This window comes from Anabrus simplex, chromosome 2, assembly GCF_040414725.1.
Source record: "Anabrus simplex isolate iqAnaSimp1 chromosome 2, ASM4041472v1, whole genome shotgun sequence".
Lineage (NCBI taxonomy): Eukaryota > Metazoa > Arthropoda > Insecta > Orthoptera > Tettigoniidae > Anabrus > Anabrus simplex.
Window position 1 is genome coordinate 327,786,777 of NC_090266.1, and position 21,632 is coordinate 327,808,408.

A 21,632-nucleotide genomic window follows, 5' to 3' on the forward strand; every position below is an offset into this window, starting at 1 on the left:
TGGGACAAACACAAACACCCAGTCCCCGGATCAGAAGAATTAATCAGATGCAATTAAAATCCCCGACCCCGCCGGGAATCGAACCCGGAACTCTCTGACCGAAGGCCAATGAGTCGGATGGTTTAGTTAATTTGGTTAATTTGTTTATTTTAGATAATCTATGACTACCTCAACTGCATATTTAAATCCACTGGTGAAATAAACAACATGACAATCGGGGGATGAACATAAAAGGTATCTTTATGGGTATTCAGAAGCAGGAACCTCTTTGAAAATTCCTATTCTTCATCCAGTCAAGTTTCCCATGAGATAACGTGTCATGTTTGCATTTCATCCATAACTTGTATGTTTGTGTAATGTGAGGTCTACTTTAACATAGAATTGTCATTCATATTCTGGATCAGATACACAGGGTCTTTATTTCTAAAGTTATGCAAGGTAAGTGTGATGGTAGTCATATGGTTACCTCATCACATGCAGCCACAAAACCAGAGTTATCTGTAGCCTAAGACGGGCAGCCAAATGCAGTGACGAAATGTAAAGACGTGCAAAAGACAAATGACTGAAAATTGACTTCATCAAGAGTTCAGTGTCATTGCCATCATTCTAGTATTCAAGTAATAATTATGGCAGTGAATTTTTTGTATGAGAGCTTTTAGTACAGTGTTGCTTCAAGAGGGATGTTTACATTAGATCAACATCACACCCTTGTAATCAGTCCATGGCATGGCATGTGATTAACTGGCCTGCTAATTCCTTTAATTTAAATCCTTTTGATTGTTACCCATCGGGGATGTTGAAGGCGAACATGTATGCTGACAACCCATACACAAAACGAGAACTACAGGAGAACATTTGGCATGTTTCTGTATATCAAATATCTCGCAGGCCGAGATTCGCCAAGTGTCTGCAAACATATTTAAGAGTTGCTAAATGTGTATGAGGTGTTTGAGATCTTAGGGGATGCCACTTTGCCCCATATGATGCCAACTCTACGTAAATGGATGCATTCACTATTGCATGTTTGTGTGGTGGTTGACAGTGTGGCGTGTTGTATGTAGATGAAGAGACCTGTATTAAAATGAACACTGACACCCAGTCCCTGAACCAGACTAATTAACTGTACGCAGTTAAATTCCCCCAGCTGGTTGAGAATCAAGCTCGTGGCTCTCTGAACCGAAGGTCAGTACATTGACCATTCAGCCAAGTAGCTGGGCCTATATATATGGACAAGATACATGTAGTGCAAAATGGAACTCCATTATGAGGACTTTATTTACTTAAATATTAATTAATTCATTCATTCATTCATTTATCTATTTAATTAATTATTTATTTAAGTGTAAGGGATTGCTTTTTATTACATTGAATGTTACTAAACTACATTATAAGTTAACTAAATGGTGCAACTTGAAATTCAGATTTTTGACATAATAAATTGCCTGTGTTGTTAATAAAAATAAATCTTCTTTTTTTCTTTGTTTGGTCTTCTTCATAGGCATGCCTCATTCACTCCTGAGTAATGTACTGAATAGTTTGTGTTCCTCGAATCCATGTTCACACTGTGGAGAAGGCATTTTATTCCACCCAAGAGAAAATCCCTATGAACCGTATGGTTCGGCCTTTAGCGGTTTATAGCTGAACAGACTATTTGAGGCGGACCAAATCCAGGGTCTTTTTATTTGGCACATAGCATATAACAAAGCCCTGGAGGTGAAAATCTTATCCAGTCATGGAACCATTGCTAGTTCAAATGTAATAATAATAATAATAATAATAATAATAATAATAATAATAATAATAATAATAATAATAATAATAACAACAACAACAACAAATACCATGTACGTGGATCATGGGAGACTACTGGCAAAAATGAGTGCAATTGGACTAGACAAAAGAGTGACTGAATGGGTTGCTATATTTCTAGAAAATAGATCTCAGAGAGTTAGAGTAGGTGAAGCTTTGTCTGACCCTGTAATAGTTGAGAGGGGAGTTCCTCAGGGCAGTGTTATCGGACCTTTATGTTTTCTTATATATATAAATGATATGAGTAAAGGAGTGGAATCGGAGGTAAGGCTTTTTGCGGATGATGTTATTCTCTATAGAGTGATAAATAAGTTACAAGATTGTGAGCAACTGCAACGTGACCTCGAAAATGTTGTGAGATGGACAGCAGGCAATGGTATGTTGATAAACGGGGCTAAAAGTCAGGTTGTGAGTTTCACAAATAGGAAAAGTCCTCTCAGTTTTAATTACTGCGTTGATGGGGTGAAAGTTCCTTTTGGGGATCATTGTAAGTATCTAGGTGTTAATATAAGGAAAGATCTTCACTGGGGTAATCACATAAATGGGATTGTAAATAAAGGGTACCGATCTCTACACATGGTTATGAGGGTGTTTAGGGGTTGTAGTAAAGATGTAAAGGAGAGTGCATATAAGTCTCTGGTAAGACCCCAACTAGAGTATGGTTCCAGTGTATGGGACCCTCACCAGGATTACCTGATTCAAGAACTGGAAAAAATCCAAAGAAAAGCAGCTCGATTTGTTCTGGGTGATTTCCGACAAAAGAGTAGCGTTACAAAAATGTTGCAATGTTTGGGTTGGGAAGAATTGAGAGAAAGAAGAAGAGCTGCTCGACTAAGTGGTATGTTACAAGTGATGAAAATCATTTTTCGTCCGTATTGAAAGTTTCATAAACTGTATATAGGATAATAATGTTGACCAATAAATATCACGGACAAACGCATGCTAACGTCAAGTAACTTTTGTCAAGCAATTGGAATGTTTTTCCTTCATATTTTTATACTAAGCTGTATATTTTGACTTATATCTTTTTACCATATATTTAGCAGTTATTTGACCTACATTTCAAACTTTGACTACGGCTTTAAGCCATCAACTGTCTTTTATAGTCACATGACGCCTTCATTTTTAAATGTACCTCTTATGAATCTACCAGTTTTTATGTATCAATTGTTTGTATTATATATTCTCATTGAACTGATTTCATATGCCTTCCACTATGTATTAGACATCTATTAATGACTACGGCTTTAAGCCGTACAATCTTACGACGTCCTAATTAACAAAGAACTACATATGTGTTTATCATTTTATCAGATCTATAGTTATTTCACTGAACATTTTATATTTACTACCTTTGAATCCACTAGTTTCTAGTATCATTTGAATGTAATGTATATTCTCATAGAACTGATATTTTATGCCTTCCACTATGTATCAGACATCTCTTAATGACTACGGCTTCAAGCCACCTTCTTTTACTATAGTACAATCAAACAAGTCCTATTCAACAAAGAACTACATATGTTTTTATCAATATATTAGATTTTTAGTTACTTCATGAACATGTTTATAACTAACGTAAATTTTACCTCTCTTATAATCATCAAACACATTTTTGAATATCTTTAACCAGATGCCTGGTAAAATAATAAGGTTTTTGATAATGACTGAAGATGCCTCACAGTGAGAGGCGAAACATGTCTCATCTGAATAATGTTTTAAAGTAAATGCCAACTTCTTGTAATGTATTGAATAGGTGGAAATAAACAAAAGATATTATCCTATATACAGTTTAAGTGGTATGTTCCGAGCTGTCAGCGGAGAGATGGCGTGAAATGACATTAGTAGACGAATAGGTTTGAATGGCGTTTATAAAAGTAGGAAAGATCACGATATGAAGATAAAGTTGGAATTCAAGAGGAAAAACTGGGGCAAATATTCATTTATAGGAAGGGGAGTTAGGGATTGGAATAACTTACCAAGGGAGATGTTCAATAAATTTCCATTTTCTTTGAAATCATTTCGGAAAAGGCTAGGAAAGCAACAGATAGGGAATCTGCCACCTGGGCGACTGCCCTAAATGCAGATCAGTATTGATTGATTGAGTATTGAGTATTGTGCCATGTTTCCATTATTTTACGAGGACATGGTATTTTGTGAACTTCACTGAACTGTTATTCATGTTCTGAAAAGTTTTGAAACTGAAGGGTCAGGGCAAAAAAAGCAGGAGAGTCAATATTTATACAACTTGAGAAAAAGCAACTCTGGTGCTTGACTTCCCTAGTTCTTTCCCCTAACAGTGAAACATTGAGTGCTAATTTCTCCTGACACGCCTGTTTCCATTTCCGACCTCTGAATAGATGTGCATGATCACTCTGAAGTGGACTGTAACAATATATCAATTTCAATGAAAAAGTGACTTACCTGGGTTTTTCCCCCGACCCTTCAACTTAGTAATGCACATTGGTTTACTTCAACCTACAAACAGTGCACTATAACAATTTTGTGCTGACCCTAATTTTCCATGGAAGGCAATTCTCTGGGGCTAGAATTATGAAGGAAGCACCCAAAGGGCATTTGTTTGAAATAGAAGTAATAAAACTACAAATATTGCAGTTAGGATGGCAAAGACTGAGATTTAACTTCCCCTTTCAATCATCCTTATGAGCATAGTGCAGCCCATTCTAGACCTTCATACCAGTCTTATATTACACTGTACAGCAAAAGGGACTTTTTGATTGGCTTTCTTGCAAACAATGTGTGAAATCATCATAGCACATTGGACAACACTCTTCAGGAGGTTAAATGATACCACATTAACTCTCATCAGTTGTATGTATAAAATTAATTTAGTAATGAATATTTTAAAAATAGCTCATATTTTATTGCCTTATATTTATGAGTGTTTTACAGTGCCTCCATGTGAATCTCATTGAACAATTTACTTACCAAGGGAAAGCTTGGTTCCATTCAACAGATATACTAGCTATCACACCTTGTTAATGCTATTTATTAGTGTACTAAGACTGCAGTTGTAGACTACATCATAACCAGAAATGCCTTCTATAGAGCCATGCTTCCTTCTACTGTAACAAAACATGTTCTTTTACAATTATGCCTGATTATGTATCTGTTGGGTGTGCTAAGATATTCATCGTCAGGTGCCTGGCAAGACCAATTTCAGTTCAGATTTTTGAATGCTATCTTGAGCCTGTCTTTACTGAGATGCAATCATCGCACACTCCCAGTAAATGTTTGTGTTGAAATGTGTTGAAGTCATGAATTCTCTTCCCCCACCCCCTAGCTCTAACTCTGAAGGATTTCTGATGCACTTTCTCTCATAGCCACCACTTTAATACTCATCCTCTAACAGAACACATATTAAAACATCTTGGGATTGATGAACTCCCCTTTACCTTAATGAAAACATTATTCTGGAAAGAAAATGTTAAAATTAAATGTCCATCATTTCAGTTCTTTGCAGTGTTTTAGGACGTTTCTCCAATAGGTTTCAATACTCATGTGATTTGATAGTCTGTTAGTGTGGGGTTTGATCATATTAAAGAATGCCTGTAACATTCCACTTGGGAAGATGAATAACCCATCTCTATACTTCTGAAGAAGCTTTATGTACAAGATCAGTTAAACCATGATATATTGTTTCTGTAGTTTAGCTCGCAGGCATTAATTAAAACTCATTCAATAAACCTTAGTACAGGGAATATTTCAGTGAACTGCCGAATGTGACTAACCAGACATGTGGAGAAGGTATCCAGGCAGCATGTATAGAAGAAGTAACAGAGAAGGAATCAGACATTACAATGACAGAGGTGGAATGGGCAGTTAAAAAGATGAAGATGGGAAAAGGTGTGGGAATAGGTGAAGTAGCCATACAAATGATCAAAACTGCAGTACCAGTGGGACTCCATTGGACTAATAGAATACTCAAGAGTGTATAGAGAGAGAGAAAAGTGCCTGAGGATTGTGAAAAGTGGGTTATGGTAAGAAAGGAGATAAGATGTGCGGGAACTACTGAGAAATCACCATCATATCCCATGTTGTCGAGGTAATGGAAAGGATACTGGAAAGGAAAATCAGAGAAAAGGTGGAAAGTCTGTTATAAGAGGAACAATTTGGGTGGATTCATAAGTGAAAGGTCAACAATGGAACCCATTTTCATTCTGAGCCATATCATGGAAAAGATCTGGGAACAGGAGAAGGATGTAGGTAAAAATATTTGTAGTCTTAGAAAAAGGCATACAACAGCATCCTCAGAACAAAAATTTGGGAAAACCTAATACACAGGGTCACTGGCAAGGAACTAATAAGAATGATAAAAGAAATATATGATAACTGTTGCAGCTGTGTGAAGACAACAGTGGGTAGAACAGAATGGTAAATAACTGACAATGTGCTACAACAAGGGAGTGTGTTGTCACCTTTACTGTCCATAATGGTGATGGATGACATCATAAAGGCAGCAAGGGAAGATTACAGAGGGAAAGGAATGAATGTAATTACAGTATGTTTATTATTTTAACCATTATGGTATATTTTTGGTCCGTATTTACTTATATCCAATAACAACACTGAAATATCACTGGTAATGTTATGTCCACCTTGACAATACTGATCAAAAGCTATTTAATCCATAATAATTAAAATGTCATACATGTTTTGAGAATCACATTCTTTCTCTTCATCAGCGACCAAGAAATGCAACAAATAATCTGTGAACTTGATACTGAAACATATTAACAATTTATTATCAGGTAAGTTATAAATTAAAATACTGTACAAGAATTGTCATCTAAATAAAATCTTTAAAATTACATAAGAAACATCTTTTCTTCTTAAATATTCAGATAATGTCTCCAAAACAATGTGTGCATCAAATATATAAACATTAAAATTTATATTGCAGCTCCTTCCGTACTCTTTATTTGTTGAATGTAGCTCCAAAATGGCTAACAATATGTAATTTTAAAGATTTTATTTAAATGATAATACTTGTATTTTAATTTATAACTGATTTGATAACACATTGTTAATATATTTTTGTAAAAAGTCCACAGATTATTTGGTGGATTTCATGTTCATTGATGAAGAGAAAGAATGTGATTCTCAAAACATGTATGACATTTTAATTAATATGGATTAAATAGCTTTTGATTAGTATTGTCAAGGTGGACATAACATTACCAGTGATATTTCAGTGTTGTTATTGAATAATACTCCCTGTACTCAATTAACTTCTTGTGCATACATTTTACTTGAATTGAAATCTCAATAGATGTAAGGGGGCTCCCCATACAAAACTGGAGAGAATTATAAAATCTAATGGAGGTAAAAGTCATTCAAAACTGCTATGTGTTAGAAAAGGCTTACATTTCCTTTCATCACAAATTAAGAGACCTTACCTAAATTGCCACTTTTTCCTTTTTGAATCTCCTCTATTTGTTAATGTCCCATTTAAATTATCTAGTTCCGCTGACTACTAGCAACATTTTACAGATTTCCTATGACAAACAAATTCCAAATTAAAAATGATAACATATCCAGAAATGGCCTATGTTTTTCATCAGCGGTTATATTTAGAAAATCCGTAATATATAGATTTTGATGCTCAGAGTGGCGTACCACAAGTATTTAGTTATGGCGTTCTCAGTAGAAAGCATGTTAGTCTTTTAAATGGGAGCTCACTTCCACTTCACTACACATTATATTTGCAATCACCTCTGTGGAAATTTCAGTCACAATGTTTGGAGATTACGTCCACATTATACAAAATGTTCCCTGCGTGCACAATGAGCAAGCTGTCACTCTGAGAATAGTACTGAGCAGCAATGCTTGACCTCATTTTGTGGATATGCATGCACTAGTATGATACCAAGATAGCCCCAAAGAATGCATTCTTGTTTGCACTCTTTTTTACAGGGTGAGTATTTTGAGAGCCAGCCACATAATTGGTAGTAGCAGCAACAGCAGGGAGCATGACTTTAGTCTATGCAGAATACTGTGGCTAGGATTTAGTAATACTGCCCATGCATGTGTGTTGTTGACAGTATTGTAGTTTAGTGTTCAGTTTTTGTTTCTTTCTTATATTTGTTGTCATTTCTAGATATTTTAAGTGCTCATCTTTGTGTTTGTGGGACAAAGACTAATTGTCAGAGCTAGACCAGTGATATAACTGTTTTAGTCTGGTGAAGAAGATAAGTACCAATTTTTAAGTATTCAGTTTAATCCCTAAAATGTGTCCAGAATGGAGCAGAATTCTGTGAAATTCTTGTTATTTTAGAAATTCTGAAAGTTCGGTTCATAAACGTCTAAGGCCCTGTTATTTCCCAGACATACAATATGTAGCTAGAGTTCAAATAGGTTAACAAAGAGTGTTTTATCTTATCATAAGAGTCTTGTTGTAATATTTCACAGTCAAAATGAAATGGGTAAAAAATTATTCATGCAAGTGATATATTTCTTGTTGTATTACTGAGTAAGGAATGGAGACTAAAGATATTAAACACAAAACAGCATCAAACACAAATTATCTCTGAGTACAGTTCTGATTCCTGCATTATTATCTCTTATCAGTCCCTTTAGAAAGATATCAGGACAATTTGTTTCAGTGGTTAAGTGTCAAAAAATGAAAAAAAAGTCATGCACCAAAAACATTGCCAGAATCTCATCAAACTTTGTTTGGGTGATTTTAATGATGATTTAAGTAAGTGTTTACAATATCAGAGCAATAGGACAGTTAACTTCACAAAATTGAACATTTGAAGGGAGACTAGTTCTCTGGATGCAAGATGTGATGTGAGCAGGCATAGAGGCATGCAGGTTTCAGATGGTATCCTGCAGCATATCTGTCCATATTTGCTGGAATTTGTAGGCTGCTTAAGTTCACACCTAAACTGGTCCCAGACATGTTAGGTGAGCAATAAATCTGGCAATCTGGCAGGCTGCAGAGGTGTGGCAGTGTTTGTAAGGGCATTTCTATGACACCCTTTTTTGAGGGCAGCTGAGGATTATACTCCTGAAAAAATGCCTTTAGGAAGCCCTGCCAGAAGGACAAAATGTGCTGCTATAGAATGTGCTGCTACAGAATGTGCTGCAAATACTGCTGCTGTTAATGTCTTTCATGTCACTACTATATAGGGGTATGCAACTGTTGTATGCGATTGCCTTCCAGACCAGTGCACCAGGTCTTTTTATGTTTTGCTATTTTGCCTTACATCACACTGACACAGATAGGTCTTATAGCTTTGAAAGGATAGGAAAGGCCTGGGAATGGGAAGGAAGCAGCCATGGCCTTAATTAAGGTACATCGCCAGCATTTACCTGGTGTGAAAATGGGAAACCATGGAAAACCATCTTCAGGGCTACCAACAGCGGGATTTTAACCCACTATCTCCCAGATGCAAGCTCACAGCTGCACGCTCCCAACCACATGGCCAACTCGCCCGGTAAACAGAAGGTCAGTGCTCACAATCGCATACTTAAGAAGCTGGTCAACAGAACCTGGGGGCCCAGCCTGCACATCCTGTGGACTTCTGCACTTGGGCTGTGTGTGTCAGCTGCTGAGTATGCCACTCCTGTGAGGAACACTCCAATTCATGCTCAACATGTTGATACTGCGGTCAACGATACTGCAATGATAACCTCAAGATGCCTAAACCGAATACCAGTGCAGAAACTGTACCCAAATGCTGGAATAGCCCCACCCAACAACCGGAGGGCCACTGCAGCAGACACCGAGAGAACAAAGCAGGTGAGTGACTATCGACATCCACTCCATGGTCAGCAAGCTGCAAGGTCTCACCTCAGATCCCGCAAGAGCTTCCTGGCAAGGACTCTACCGCTGGAGGGAACACTAGAGACAACTCATCTTAACAGATGGAGGAGCTGACTGCCCACAGACTTGTCACAAAAGGAAGAACTAGCTCCTGACACTGACCTTCCCCTTCCCCTTCTGGACAAGCCATGCATATCGCAAGATGGTTTTAGAGGAAACAACAAGGCCATCGCAGCTGCAGTTTTTTGGAAATACTTATTGGACACTGAAATTAATGAATGAATGATAGATATACATTTACCAGATATTGAAATAGGAGTTTAATCATGGCGGAGAAATAATATAATGGATGCAGAAATTTTCTCATGGAACTGGAGTGTTTATCATGCAGACAGGACATTAATGGTAGAAGTCTGAGTATTCATTCTGGTGAAAGAAGAATCTGTAAGCTGCAAAAATGTTGAAAAAGGGAAAATTTGAAATTCTTGGTATAAGGCTCATCTCTAAAGATAATTGGCAAATTGATATTTTTGGAGTGTACAGACCTGAAAAGTCTAGTGCAGACACCATTCTAAATTATTTGATAAGATAATCAGCTATGTGGGGAAACAATACAGAAAGGAACGTAATTATATTGGGTGATCTCAAATTACAAAATAGCAATTGGGAAGGTAATGCAAACGTCAGTAAGTATGACCAGCAAATAGCAAATAAGTTAATATGGGAAGGAAAGCTTAATCAGAAAGTGATAGAATCAACTATAGGGAAGAATATTCTGGATGTGGTGCTTATAAAACCAGAGAAACTGGAGTAATAGTAATAGATGGTATTACTTATCATGAAGCTGTTTTTTGTCGTAGTTAAAAATAAATGTGATAGAAAGGAATGTCTTAAAAGTAGGTCTATTTGGCAGTACTATATGGCTGATAACACAGGCATAATGGAGTTCAAAAAAGAAATTATGACTGGTGGAAAAAGGTAAATCAAAATGTAAAGACTGTGGGGTGGGTTTAAAGTAATTGTTGAGGAATGTGAAATCAGGTATGTACTGATGAAGGTGGTAATGAATGGTAAATAGCCGCTAAATTATAACAGAGATTAAAGAGACTAAGAAGGACGTGCAGGTTTGAAAGAAATAGTTATGGAAGTAAGGATAAATTGAAGGAACTTACTAGGAAGTTGAATCTAACAAAGAAGTCAGCTAAGGATAACATGATGGCAAGCATAATTGGCAGTCATACAAATTTTGGTAAAAAATGCATGGGTGTGTACAGGTACTTTAAGGCAGAAACTGCTTCGAAGAAGGACATTCCAGGCATCATTAATCGAGAAGGGGAGTGTGTATGTGAGGATCTGCAGAAGGCAGAGGTACCCAGTATGTAAAAATTGTTGGTTACAAGGTTTATGTCCAGATAGAGGAGGTGACTAATAGTAACGAAGTATTGAAATTCACCTACGATAACAAAGACATTTATAATAAGATACAAAAGTTGAAAACTAGAAAAGCATTTGGAACTGATAAGATTTCTCTGAATATGCAAAAAACAATGGGATGGGCTGATGACCTTCGATGTTAGGCAACTTAAAACAACAAGCATCATCATCATCATCATCAAAAAACAATGGGTTGTGATATATGTAGTACCATATATGGAGTACTTATTTCATTACTGTTTCCAGAAAGGAGATATACCAAATGAATGGAGAGTTTGTATAATAGCCCTGTTTATAAAGGAAAGGGTGATAAATGTAAAGCCAAAATTACCAGCCAGTCACTTTGACATGTGTTGCAGGTAAGTTTTAGGAAAGCGTTATATCTAATTATAATAGACATATTTGTAAAATGAATAACGGATTCAATAGAAGGCAGTTCAGGTAGAGGAAAATTTATTCTACTGAAGCTCAACTTGTAGAAATCCAGCAAGATGTAGCAGATAAATTCAAGACGTCAAATGGACTGTATCACGATTGACCTATCCAAGGCATTTGATAGGGTTGATCATGGGAGACTATTGGAAAAAATGAGTGCTATTGGACTAGACAGAAGAGATAAGGCTTTTTGCAGATGGTGTTATACAATATAGAGTAATAAGTAACTTACAAGATTTTGAGTAACTACAAAAATACCTCAACAATATTGTGAGATGGACAGGAGGCAATGGTATGATGATAAATGGGGTTCAAAGTCAGAAGGTCCTCTCAGTTTTAATTACTGCACTGTTGGAGTGAATGTACTCAGTGGGGATCACTGTAAGTACCTAGGTGTTAACATAAGAAAGTTCTTCATTGGTGTAATCACATAAACGGGACTCTAAATAAAGGATACAGATCTCGGTTATGAGGGTATTTAAATGATGTAAAGGAGAGTGCATGTAAGTCTCTGGTAGGACCCCAACTAGAGTATGGTTCCAGTGTATGAGACCCTTACCAAGATTACTTGATTGAGAACTGGAAAAAATCCAAAGAAAAACAGCTCGATTTGTTCTGGGTGATTTCCAACAAAAGAGTAGCATTACAAAAAGTTACAAAGTTTGGGCTGGGAAGACTTGGGAGAAGGAAATGAGCTGCTAGACTAAGTGATATTTTCCGAGCTGTCAGTGGCATAGAATGACATTAGTAGATGAATATGTTTGAGTGGTGTCTTTAAATATGGGGAATACCACAATATGAAGATAAAAGTTTGAATTCAAGAGGACAAATTGGGGCAAATGTTCACTTACTGGATAGAAATAGGAGTTAGGGATTGGAATAATTTACCAAGGGATATATTCAGTAATTATTTGCAATTATTTAACCCTCCGTCAGTCACAACTGATCTGACGGGCACAGGCTTTAGTCATTGATCGCTACTGCTCCAGCGTGCAGACCTATAATTTTTATCCTCTCACTAGCCTCACTCCATGCCATGTTTGTAAGTCATGCAATAGGTAGTCTGTGTTCACTCATTCTATAATAAGCTGGAAGTGTTTAATCTGATTTGTAGATCATTGCAACTGTTCCCATTGCAATTTGTGCTTCAGAGAGAAGCAAACAGTTACTGTTCTGTAAGTAGTTAAATTATTTGTTTACTCTACATTTGGTGTAATTTCCCACATAAGCTTGTAGGTAGTGCAGTATAAGCCCGGAGCCTCACAGGCACATTGTGACTTCTTAGTCCCAATTCTGTTTATTATAGATTTACCATTCTTTATGGCCAGTGGGAAGGAACATTTTAACTTAGGCTGAGCAGAAGATGTGGAGGATGTCCAACAACTACTGTATTGCTGGATGTTGATAATAGTGCAATACAAGAGAATTTTGAAGACAAATGTTACACAAACAGTGACAGTCTTCTGCAATCAAGAGATCGTGACTCAGAAACAGAACAAGATGATGACAGAGATGATAATGATGGACAAGTAGCATTAGAGGCTAGTGCTAATTATTATGAAAAGAAAGACAAGACAAAATGGTATGCAGTGCCGCCAATGCATTGGGTCCGTGCCAGGAAGCACGATCTCTTACGACATCTACCTGGAGTTAGAGAACAAGCAATCACTGCTAGACTCCTAGCAGTGTTTATTCATTTTCTCTGTTACTTACACAAATCAATACATGGCCTATGTGAAACAAAACTTAGTGTGCAAGAGGGATGCTGAGCTTACAAACCAGAGATAAGATGAGCTGGAAAGAATGCCACACAGTTTACATCAAAACTTCTGACACCACAGGTGTTTTTTTAAGGTGCCAATGCATATTTTGCTATAGTCAGTTCAGTATATATTTTTGCTTCACGTGTTGTCACCATGTGTAGTATAACATAAATGCTAGTGCTCTCTAGTTACTTCCCACTTGAACGACACAGATTTTATTTTGTATCAAACATTCTGATTTCTTTCAGAATTCTGTTTAGCCCTGTTTATAACATTACCATATTTGTTGTTATTGCTCAGACCTATTAACAAAGATTCAGTCAGCATGTGATTTGCTCTGTAATTAAAATTTTAAATACTGCAAAGGCACATAAAATTCTGAAGAAAATAGTTATCGAATGCAGCTTATTTTGTTATCAGACTATCACTAAATCACTTTTAACAGGCTCAAGTACACCTACAAAATATAATGAGTACTTCACAGCTGCCCACTTGAACTTCCAGATACTTATAAACGGGGGGATCTCTCAAGCTCATTGCGACCAGTCATGAAACTTTATATATTGCGACCAACGGGGTGTTAAGAAAAGACTAGGTTTGTAACAGATAGGGAATCCACCATTGGGCGACAGCCCTAAATGCAGATTGATTGATTGATTGATTGATTGATTGATTGATTGATTGATTGATTGATTGATTGATTGATTGATTGATTGATTGATTGATTGATTGATTGATTGATTGATTGATTGATTGATTGATACTTTTACTGAGTGAATGGCTATGTGGTTTGGGTCACAGCTGTGAGCTGTTATTCAGGAGAGAGCGAGTTTGAAACACACTATTGGCAGCCCTGAGGATGGTTTTCCATGGTTTCCCTATTTTCACATCAGGCTAATGCTGGAGTTGTACCTTAATTAAGGCCATAGTCACTTCCTTTCCTATCCCATTCTTACCATAAGAACTATCTGTGTTGGTGTGACATAAAGCAAATTGTAAAAATTTGTAAAATGTATCTAATTTTAGAAATATTTTAATTTCACTGATTCCATTCAAAAAATATTATTAAAAAGTACTATATCAATAAGAATGAGTACTTTTGCATAATTTGAAGTCACTTGAGTAATTTTCTTTTGCTCAAAGTCTTTTTCTTTGAATGGATATAATAAAAAGTAAGAGCTAGAACCCATTACGGACACTACGCGTAAAAGGAGACTGGGATTCTTTGGACATATCATGAGGATGCAGGATTCGAGACTTCTGAAACAACTTGTACAACACAATTTCGTCTCAAAAAATACCACAACAGGATGTAAATGGATCAGAGAAGTAAGATAGGATCTGAAGGAAATAGGCCTTACAACAGAAGACACCACAAATAAGATAAAATTGAATACAAAACTCAAGAATACAAACCTCCGCTTTACCCTTACACAAAACAAACCAACAACATGTACATTTTCAACTGAGGAAAGGGCACGAAGATCAGAGCGCCTGAAGAAGTACTGGGAGGACCGCAAAGCCCAAACAATCCCTTCAAAGAGACCTGAACGACGGACTGACTTAAGTGATCCTATGTGGTCATAAAAGAAGAAGAAAAAGAAGAAAAAGTAAGATTATAAGGGATAAGAGTTATACTGTATTGTCACATTAAGAACCTTCAGTTTGATGTTACTGTAGAACAATTTGGTAATTTGAACTAAATATAAAAATTGGCTATATGTTCCTTACACCATTATCTGTGGTACTAATAAAGGTAAGAAATATTGTTCAATATTTAGAGAAAGAAAAGAATAATTATAAAATTAACATATAGTGTGGGAAACTGGGAGTAAGATTCTAGATCCTAATGGGTGGGTAGGGGAGAGCGATCTGCAATCAGATGGCCTTCATTTAAACCCCATTGGTATGTACATGTTAGTTAATTTCTTTAGAAGGGTTATAGGGAGGTACATTAAGGGAAACGGCGTGGTCTAGGGAGCGGTGATAAGGATACAGGGATCTGGAAGTCAAATAGGGATGACATAAATATATTAGTGTTGAACTGTAGGAGTATTGTAAAGAAAGGAATGGAATTAAATAATTGAATACATATAGACATACCAGTAATTGTAATAGGAGTTGAATCATGGCTGAGGAATGATGTAATGGATGCAGAAATTTTATCACGGAACTGACATGTGTATCATAGAGATAGGATAGGAATAGTAGGAGGGGGAATATTCATTCTCATGAAAGAAGAATTTGTAAGCTACGAAAAAGTTAAAGATGAGAAATATGAAATTTCAGGTGTAAGACTCATTTCAAAGATAATAGACAACTTGATGTTTTAGGAGTGTACTGACTGGGATAGGTTAGCACTGATGCTAATTCAGAAATATTTGATAAGATAATCACCTACCGTATGTGGGAAATTATATAGAAAGCAATGTGATTGTAGCAGGAGATCTCAATTCACCAATTGTCAATTGGGAAGGTAATGGGAATGACAGAAAGCATGACCAACAAATGCCAAATAAGTTAATATGGTAAGGACAGCTGATTCAGGAAGTGATGGAACCAACAAGAGGGAAGAATATTTTGGACGTTGTGCTGGAAAACACAGATGAGCTCTATAGAGAAACCAGAGTAATAGACAGTTTAGTGATCACAAAGCTGTTTTTGTCACAGTTAAAAATAAATGTGATGGAAGGTCTTAAAAGTAGGACTATTAGGCAGTACCACTACATGGCTGATAAAGCAGGCATGAGGGAGTTTTTAAAAAGTAGATGTGATCAGTGGAAAATGGTAAATAAAAAATTAACAGATTCTGGGATGGGTTTAAAGCAATTCTTGAGGAATGTGAAAACAGGTTTGTACCTTTAAAGGTTGTAAGGAATGGTAAAGACCCACTACATTATAACAGAGAGTAAAGAGACTGAGAAGGAGGTGCAGATTGGAAAGAAATAGTGTTGGAAATGGCTGTGGAAGTAAAGAGAAATTGAAGGAATTTACTAGGAAATTGAATCTAGCAAAGAAATCAGCTAAGGATAATATGATGGCAAGCATAATTGGCAGTCATACGAATTTTAGTGAAAAATGGAAGGGTAAGTATAGGTACTTTAAGGCAGAAACAGGTTCCAAGAAGGACATTCCAGGAATCAATAATGAACAAGGGGAGTGTGTATGTGATGATCTTCAAAAGGAAGAAGTATTCAGTCAGCAGTATGTAAAGTTTGTTGGTTACAGGGATAATGTCCACTTACAGGAGGTGACTAATACTAAAGAAGTATTAAAATTTACCCCTAATAACAATGACATTTACAATAAGGTACAAAAGTTGAAAACTAGAAAAGCAGCTGGAATTGATAAGATTTTGGGGGTTATACTAAAGACAATGGGTTGGGATATAGTACCATATCTGAAGTACTTATATGATTATTGTTTGCATGAAGGAGCTATACCAAATGAATGGAGAGTCGCTATAGTAGCCCCTGTGTATAATGTGTATAAAGCAAAGGGTGATAGGCATAAAGCTGAAAATTACAGGCCAGTCAGTTTGACATATATTGCATGTAAGCTTTGGGAAAGCATTAATTTGGATTATATTAGACATGTTTGCGAAATTAATAACTGGTTCGATAGAAGGCAGTTCAAGTTTAGGAAAGGTTATACTGAAGCGCTACTTGTAGGATTTCAGCAAGGTATAGCAGACATCTTGGATTCAGGAGGTCAAATAGATTGTATAGCAATTGATTTGTCTAAAGCACTTGTTTGGTGGATCATGGGAGACTACTGGCAAAAATGAATGCATTAGGACTAGACAAAAGGGTGACTGAATGGGTGGCTATATTTCTAGAAAACAGGATGGTTTTCTATGGTTTTCCATTTTCACACCAGGCAAATGCTGGGGCTGTACCTTACTAAGGCCATGGCCATTTTCTTCCCTTTCCAAGCCCTTTCCTGTCTAATCATCGCCATAAGACCTACCTGTGTTTGTGCAACATAAGGGAACTTGTAAAAAAATATTTCTAGAATATACATCTCTGAGAATTAGAGCTTTATCTGACCCTGTAATAATTAAGAGGGGAATTCCTCAAGGCAGTATTATTGGACATTTATGTTTTCTTATATATATAAATGATATGAGTAAAGAAGTGGAATCAGAGATAAGGCGTTTTGCAGATGATGTTATTCTGTACAGAGTAATAAATAAGTCACAACATTGTGAGCAACTGAAAAATGACCTCGATAATGTTGTGAAGAGGACAGTACTCAATGGTATGATGATAAACGGGGTTAAAAGTCAGGTAGCGAGTTTCACAAATAGGAAAAGTCCTCTCAGTTTTACTTACTGCATTGATGGGTTGAAAGTTCCTTATGGGAATCATTGTAAGTACGTAGGTGTTAATGTAATGAAAGATCTCCATTCGGGTAATCACATAAATGGTATCGTAAATAAAGGGTACAGATCTCTGCACATGGTTATGAGCGTGTTTAGGGGTTGTAGTAAGGATGTAAAGGAGTGGGCATGTAAGTTTCTGGTAAGACCCCAACTAGAGTATGGTTCCAGTGTATGGGACCCTCACTAGGATTATTTGATTGGAGAAATGGAAAAAAATCCAAAGAAAAGCAGCTCGATTTGTTCTGGGTGATTTCCGACAAAAGAGTGGCATTACAAAAATGTTGCAAAGTATGGGCTGGGAAGACTTGGGAGAAAGGAGATGAGCTGCTTGTCTAAGCGGTATGTTCTGAGCTGTCAGTGGAGAGATGGCGTGGAACGACATTAGTAAACGAATAAATTTGAGTGGTTTCTTTAAAAGCAGGAAAGATCACATATGATGATAAAGTTGGAATTCAAGAGGACAAACTGGGACAAATGTTCAATTATAGGAAGGGGAGTTAGGGATTGGAATAACTTATCAAGGGAGGTGTTCAATAAATTTCCAATATCTTTGAAATCATTTAAGAAAAGGCTAGGAAAACAACAGATAGAGAATCTGCCTACTGGACGACTGCCTTAAATGCAGATCAGTAGTGACTGATTGACAAATTAGAGATATTTACACTATATATAAATATCTTACTGGTGTTGAGTTACAGTGAAAGAAATTAATTAGTACTTAGCTACTGCATCTGAAAGCACCTTTCTGAGATCTAAATGATCATCTAAGAAAGGTAGCAGGAGCGAAATATTGAAATGTCTAGAAAACAGATGGAGAACAGCGGCTTCTCATGTTATTTATTTATTGATTTATTTATTGACTTTAGCAGTGGCGAAGTTAGGGTTCATGGCCCTCTCTTACACTTAACCACATAATTGATCTACAGATAATACATATATAAAAGAAATGTACTATTCTATCATAAAAACAAAGATAAGCTAAAAATTACAGATTTGTACAACATATAATGAAGAATGAAAGCAGAGTTCAACAAATAAAATAGAATAAAATTCGGAGCGTATAGATAACGAGAAAGACACAAGTCATAATGAAAAAGTAAGATACAAACTGAAAAAATAAGCAATACATAAAGAGAACACAATAAGTAATAAAGTAAATGGAAATATAAGTATGGGAATAAAAGTGGTCTATGTACATGAGTAAGAAGCTAAATATTATGTACATTACACTATAATAATAATAATAATAATAATAATAATAATAATAATAATAATAATCACAATCACACAACCTATCATACGTCTTCATACACACGAAACAATCACACAAAACAGTCAGCGGTATTCAACAGGTAATCTCTACATGCAATCTTAAATTTCGATATTGAGTCTGAGTTCCTGACAGCAGCTGGGAGTGAATTCCAAAGTCGTGACCCAGCCACAACGAAGGATCTATTATATATTGAGGAGTGGTTGACAGGAATAGCGTTAGACTGCGTAGATAGAGTATGCATAAAATAAAACACACGGGTCCAAACCTTTTGGCTGCAACCTTCATCAGTGAAGGATAGAATGTTGATAGTCATTGTTGGCTAAAGGTGAGGTGAGTGGGAGGGACAAGCAGGCAAGAGAATGGAAAAAAAAGGAGCGATTTGCCTGGAAGCTCCTTTTTCCCATTCTCTTGTATGTCTGTCCCCCACCACTCCCCTCACCTCTCACAGAGTCTACTTGCCAACAATGACCATCATCATTCTATCCTCCACTTACAAAGGCTGCAGCCGAATAATTTGGACCCATGGTCTTTTTTTTTTTTTATTATGTGTACTCTATCCACATGGTAAGTCTGTGCACTCCATCTGTTTCCTAGATGTATATATTTCTATGATTTAATTTACTGATGATACTGATATATGAGAACTTTTCTCTAATAATGTTTCTATCTTATTATGATGTTATTCCCAGTAGTCCAATATGGAGAGAATCTCCTTCATGAATCAGATTTTGAATATGTACCTATAATTTGTAGTAGAATGTATTGCACTGAGACAAGCTACTGGTACCTTCTAAGACAAGAGTGCGTAAGCAGTACTGTGCTACGAGAAGAAACATAAGTCCTTTAACATGTTAAGTATAAATATTGGGATATGTCCTAGCTGTGATCATGTTACAGAAAAATGGAAAATTTTTATAAGTGATTATTTGAGGAATAAACCTGAAATTCAAATTTTGTAGTGTCATTATTTCAGAATTATAATGTGGTACATCTTACTACTGTACTCAGGATACTGTGATATTCACATTCCATTGTACAGATCAGTGTTATGCCATCAGTAGCAGCGATTGGGAATTAAAAGTGTGAGGGCACAAAAATATACAGACAACAAATAGTACCCAGGTTTGTATGATAGAGCAGAGGATGGGGGGGGGGGGGGAGGGAGTATATACATCAAAACTTTAAAGAAGGCCACAAAATGGTAAGTTGTAATGCTCTCTCAGTGAATTTCACCCCAGAAGTAAAGGTTGACAGCTTTTTTTTTTTTTTTTTCTAGTTGTTTTACGTTGCACCGACACAGATAGGTCTTATGGCGACGATGGGACAGGAAAGGGCTAGGAGTGGGAAGGAAGCGGCTGTGGCCTTAATTAAGGTACAGCCCCAGCATTTGCCTGGTGTGAAAATGGGAAACCACGGAAAACTATTTTCAGGGCTGCCGACAGTGGGGTTCGAACCTACTATCTCCCGAATACTAGATACTGGCCGCACTTAAGCGACTGCAGCTATTGATCTCGGTGGTTGACAGTTTACCAACTTAAATGCAGTAATAACAGATTTTTTAGATTTTTATTCAATACTGCAAAATAAAACTTTCCCCAAAGAAACAATATTATACATTTATTGTAATTTAAAAAAAATACAGTGTGATTATACAATTAAAACAATTTAGTATTTGACTACATGCTAAGAAACTATCAGACACTAAAGAGACTGCCAGACTGTCGAATGCACGCGGCAAGATGGTGAAACCTACCTCATTGTCTATGACCTTAGCAAAAAATACAGCCCTGGTACCCTTCCTTATAGCGAAGGCAAAGTCTCCACTATTTGCTGTGGTGCCATACAAATCAATTAGCCAGAATGAAGGACATTTGGTGTGTATTTTTGCTAATAATTTTGGTAATGATTAAAGAAAATGAAGAAAAGAATTATCTGATAAGACAACAGGGCTTGTACATATAATTTTTTTTAAATAATTCCTTTAATTCATAGTTTCAGCAAGCTAAAATGGAATAAAAATGTAGTATTTTCTCCAAAAAGTTGATGAAGATGATGATGCTTGTTGTTTAAAGGGGCCTTACATCTAGGGTCATCTGCCCTCTCCAAAAAGTGGGGGGGGGGGGAGTGACTCACCCCTTTCGCCCCCCCTAATCGCCACTACTGTATGGCATAATTATATGACTGTCAATAATAATAGTGTACATTATTGCAAGAGTTAAAATGATTTGCTGTATATTTAGTTGCTTATGAATATTGGATCTCAGGAATACCTACAGCATTCAAAGTTGTCTATTTCCTAGTAGCATTACTAGGACTATTTTCTGCGACTCCCTTTCTGAACAAAATATCATTATAGTACATTAAAACAAGTTGTAGATATTTAATATACAGTTTCTTAAAACTTGGTATACTGTATGCACCCACTCTCCATGCAGCATAATGCTGAAGATTTATAAAACTTATTTCATACATAGTAACAAAACAACATTACCTCCAATCTAGGTCATACCGGGCGAGTTGGCCGTGCGCGTAGAGGCGCGCGGCTGTGAGCTTGCATCCGGGAGATAGTAGGTTCGAATCCCACTATCGGCAGCCCTGAAGATGGTTTTCCGTGGTTTCCCATTTTCACACCAGGCAAATGCTGGGGCTGTACCTTAATTAAGGCCACGGCCGATTCCTTCCAACTCCTAGGCCTTTCCCATCCCATCGTCGCCATAAGACCTATCTGTGTCGGTGCGACGT

At 36.6% G+C, this 21,632-nt stretch overlaps 1 protein-coding gene across 1 annotated transcript in view; it reads left to right on the top strand.

Moving 5' to 3' along the window:
• sei (seizure) overlaps window positions 1–21,632 on the top strand; it is a 520,652-nt gene that overhangs the window by 412,683 nt on the left and 86,337 nt on the right. The window lies entirely within an intron of this gene.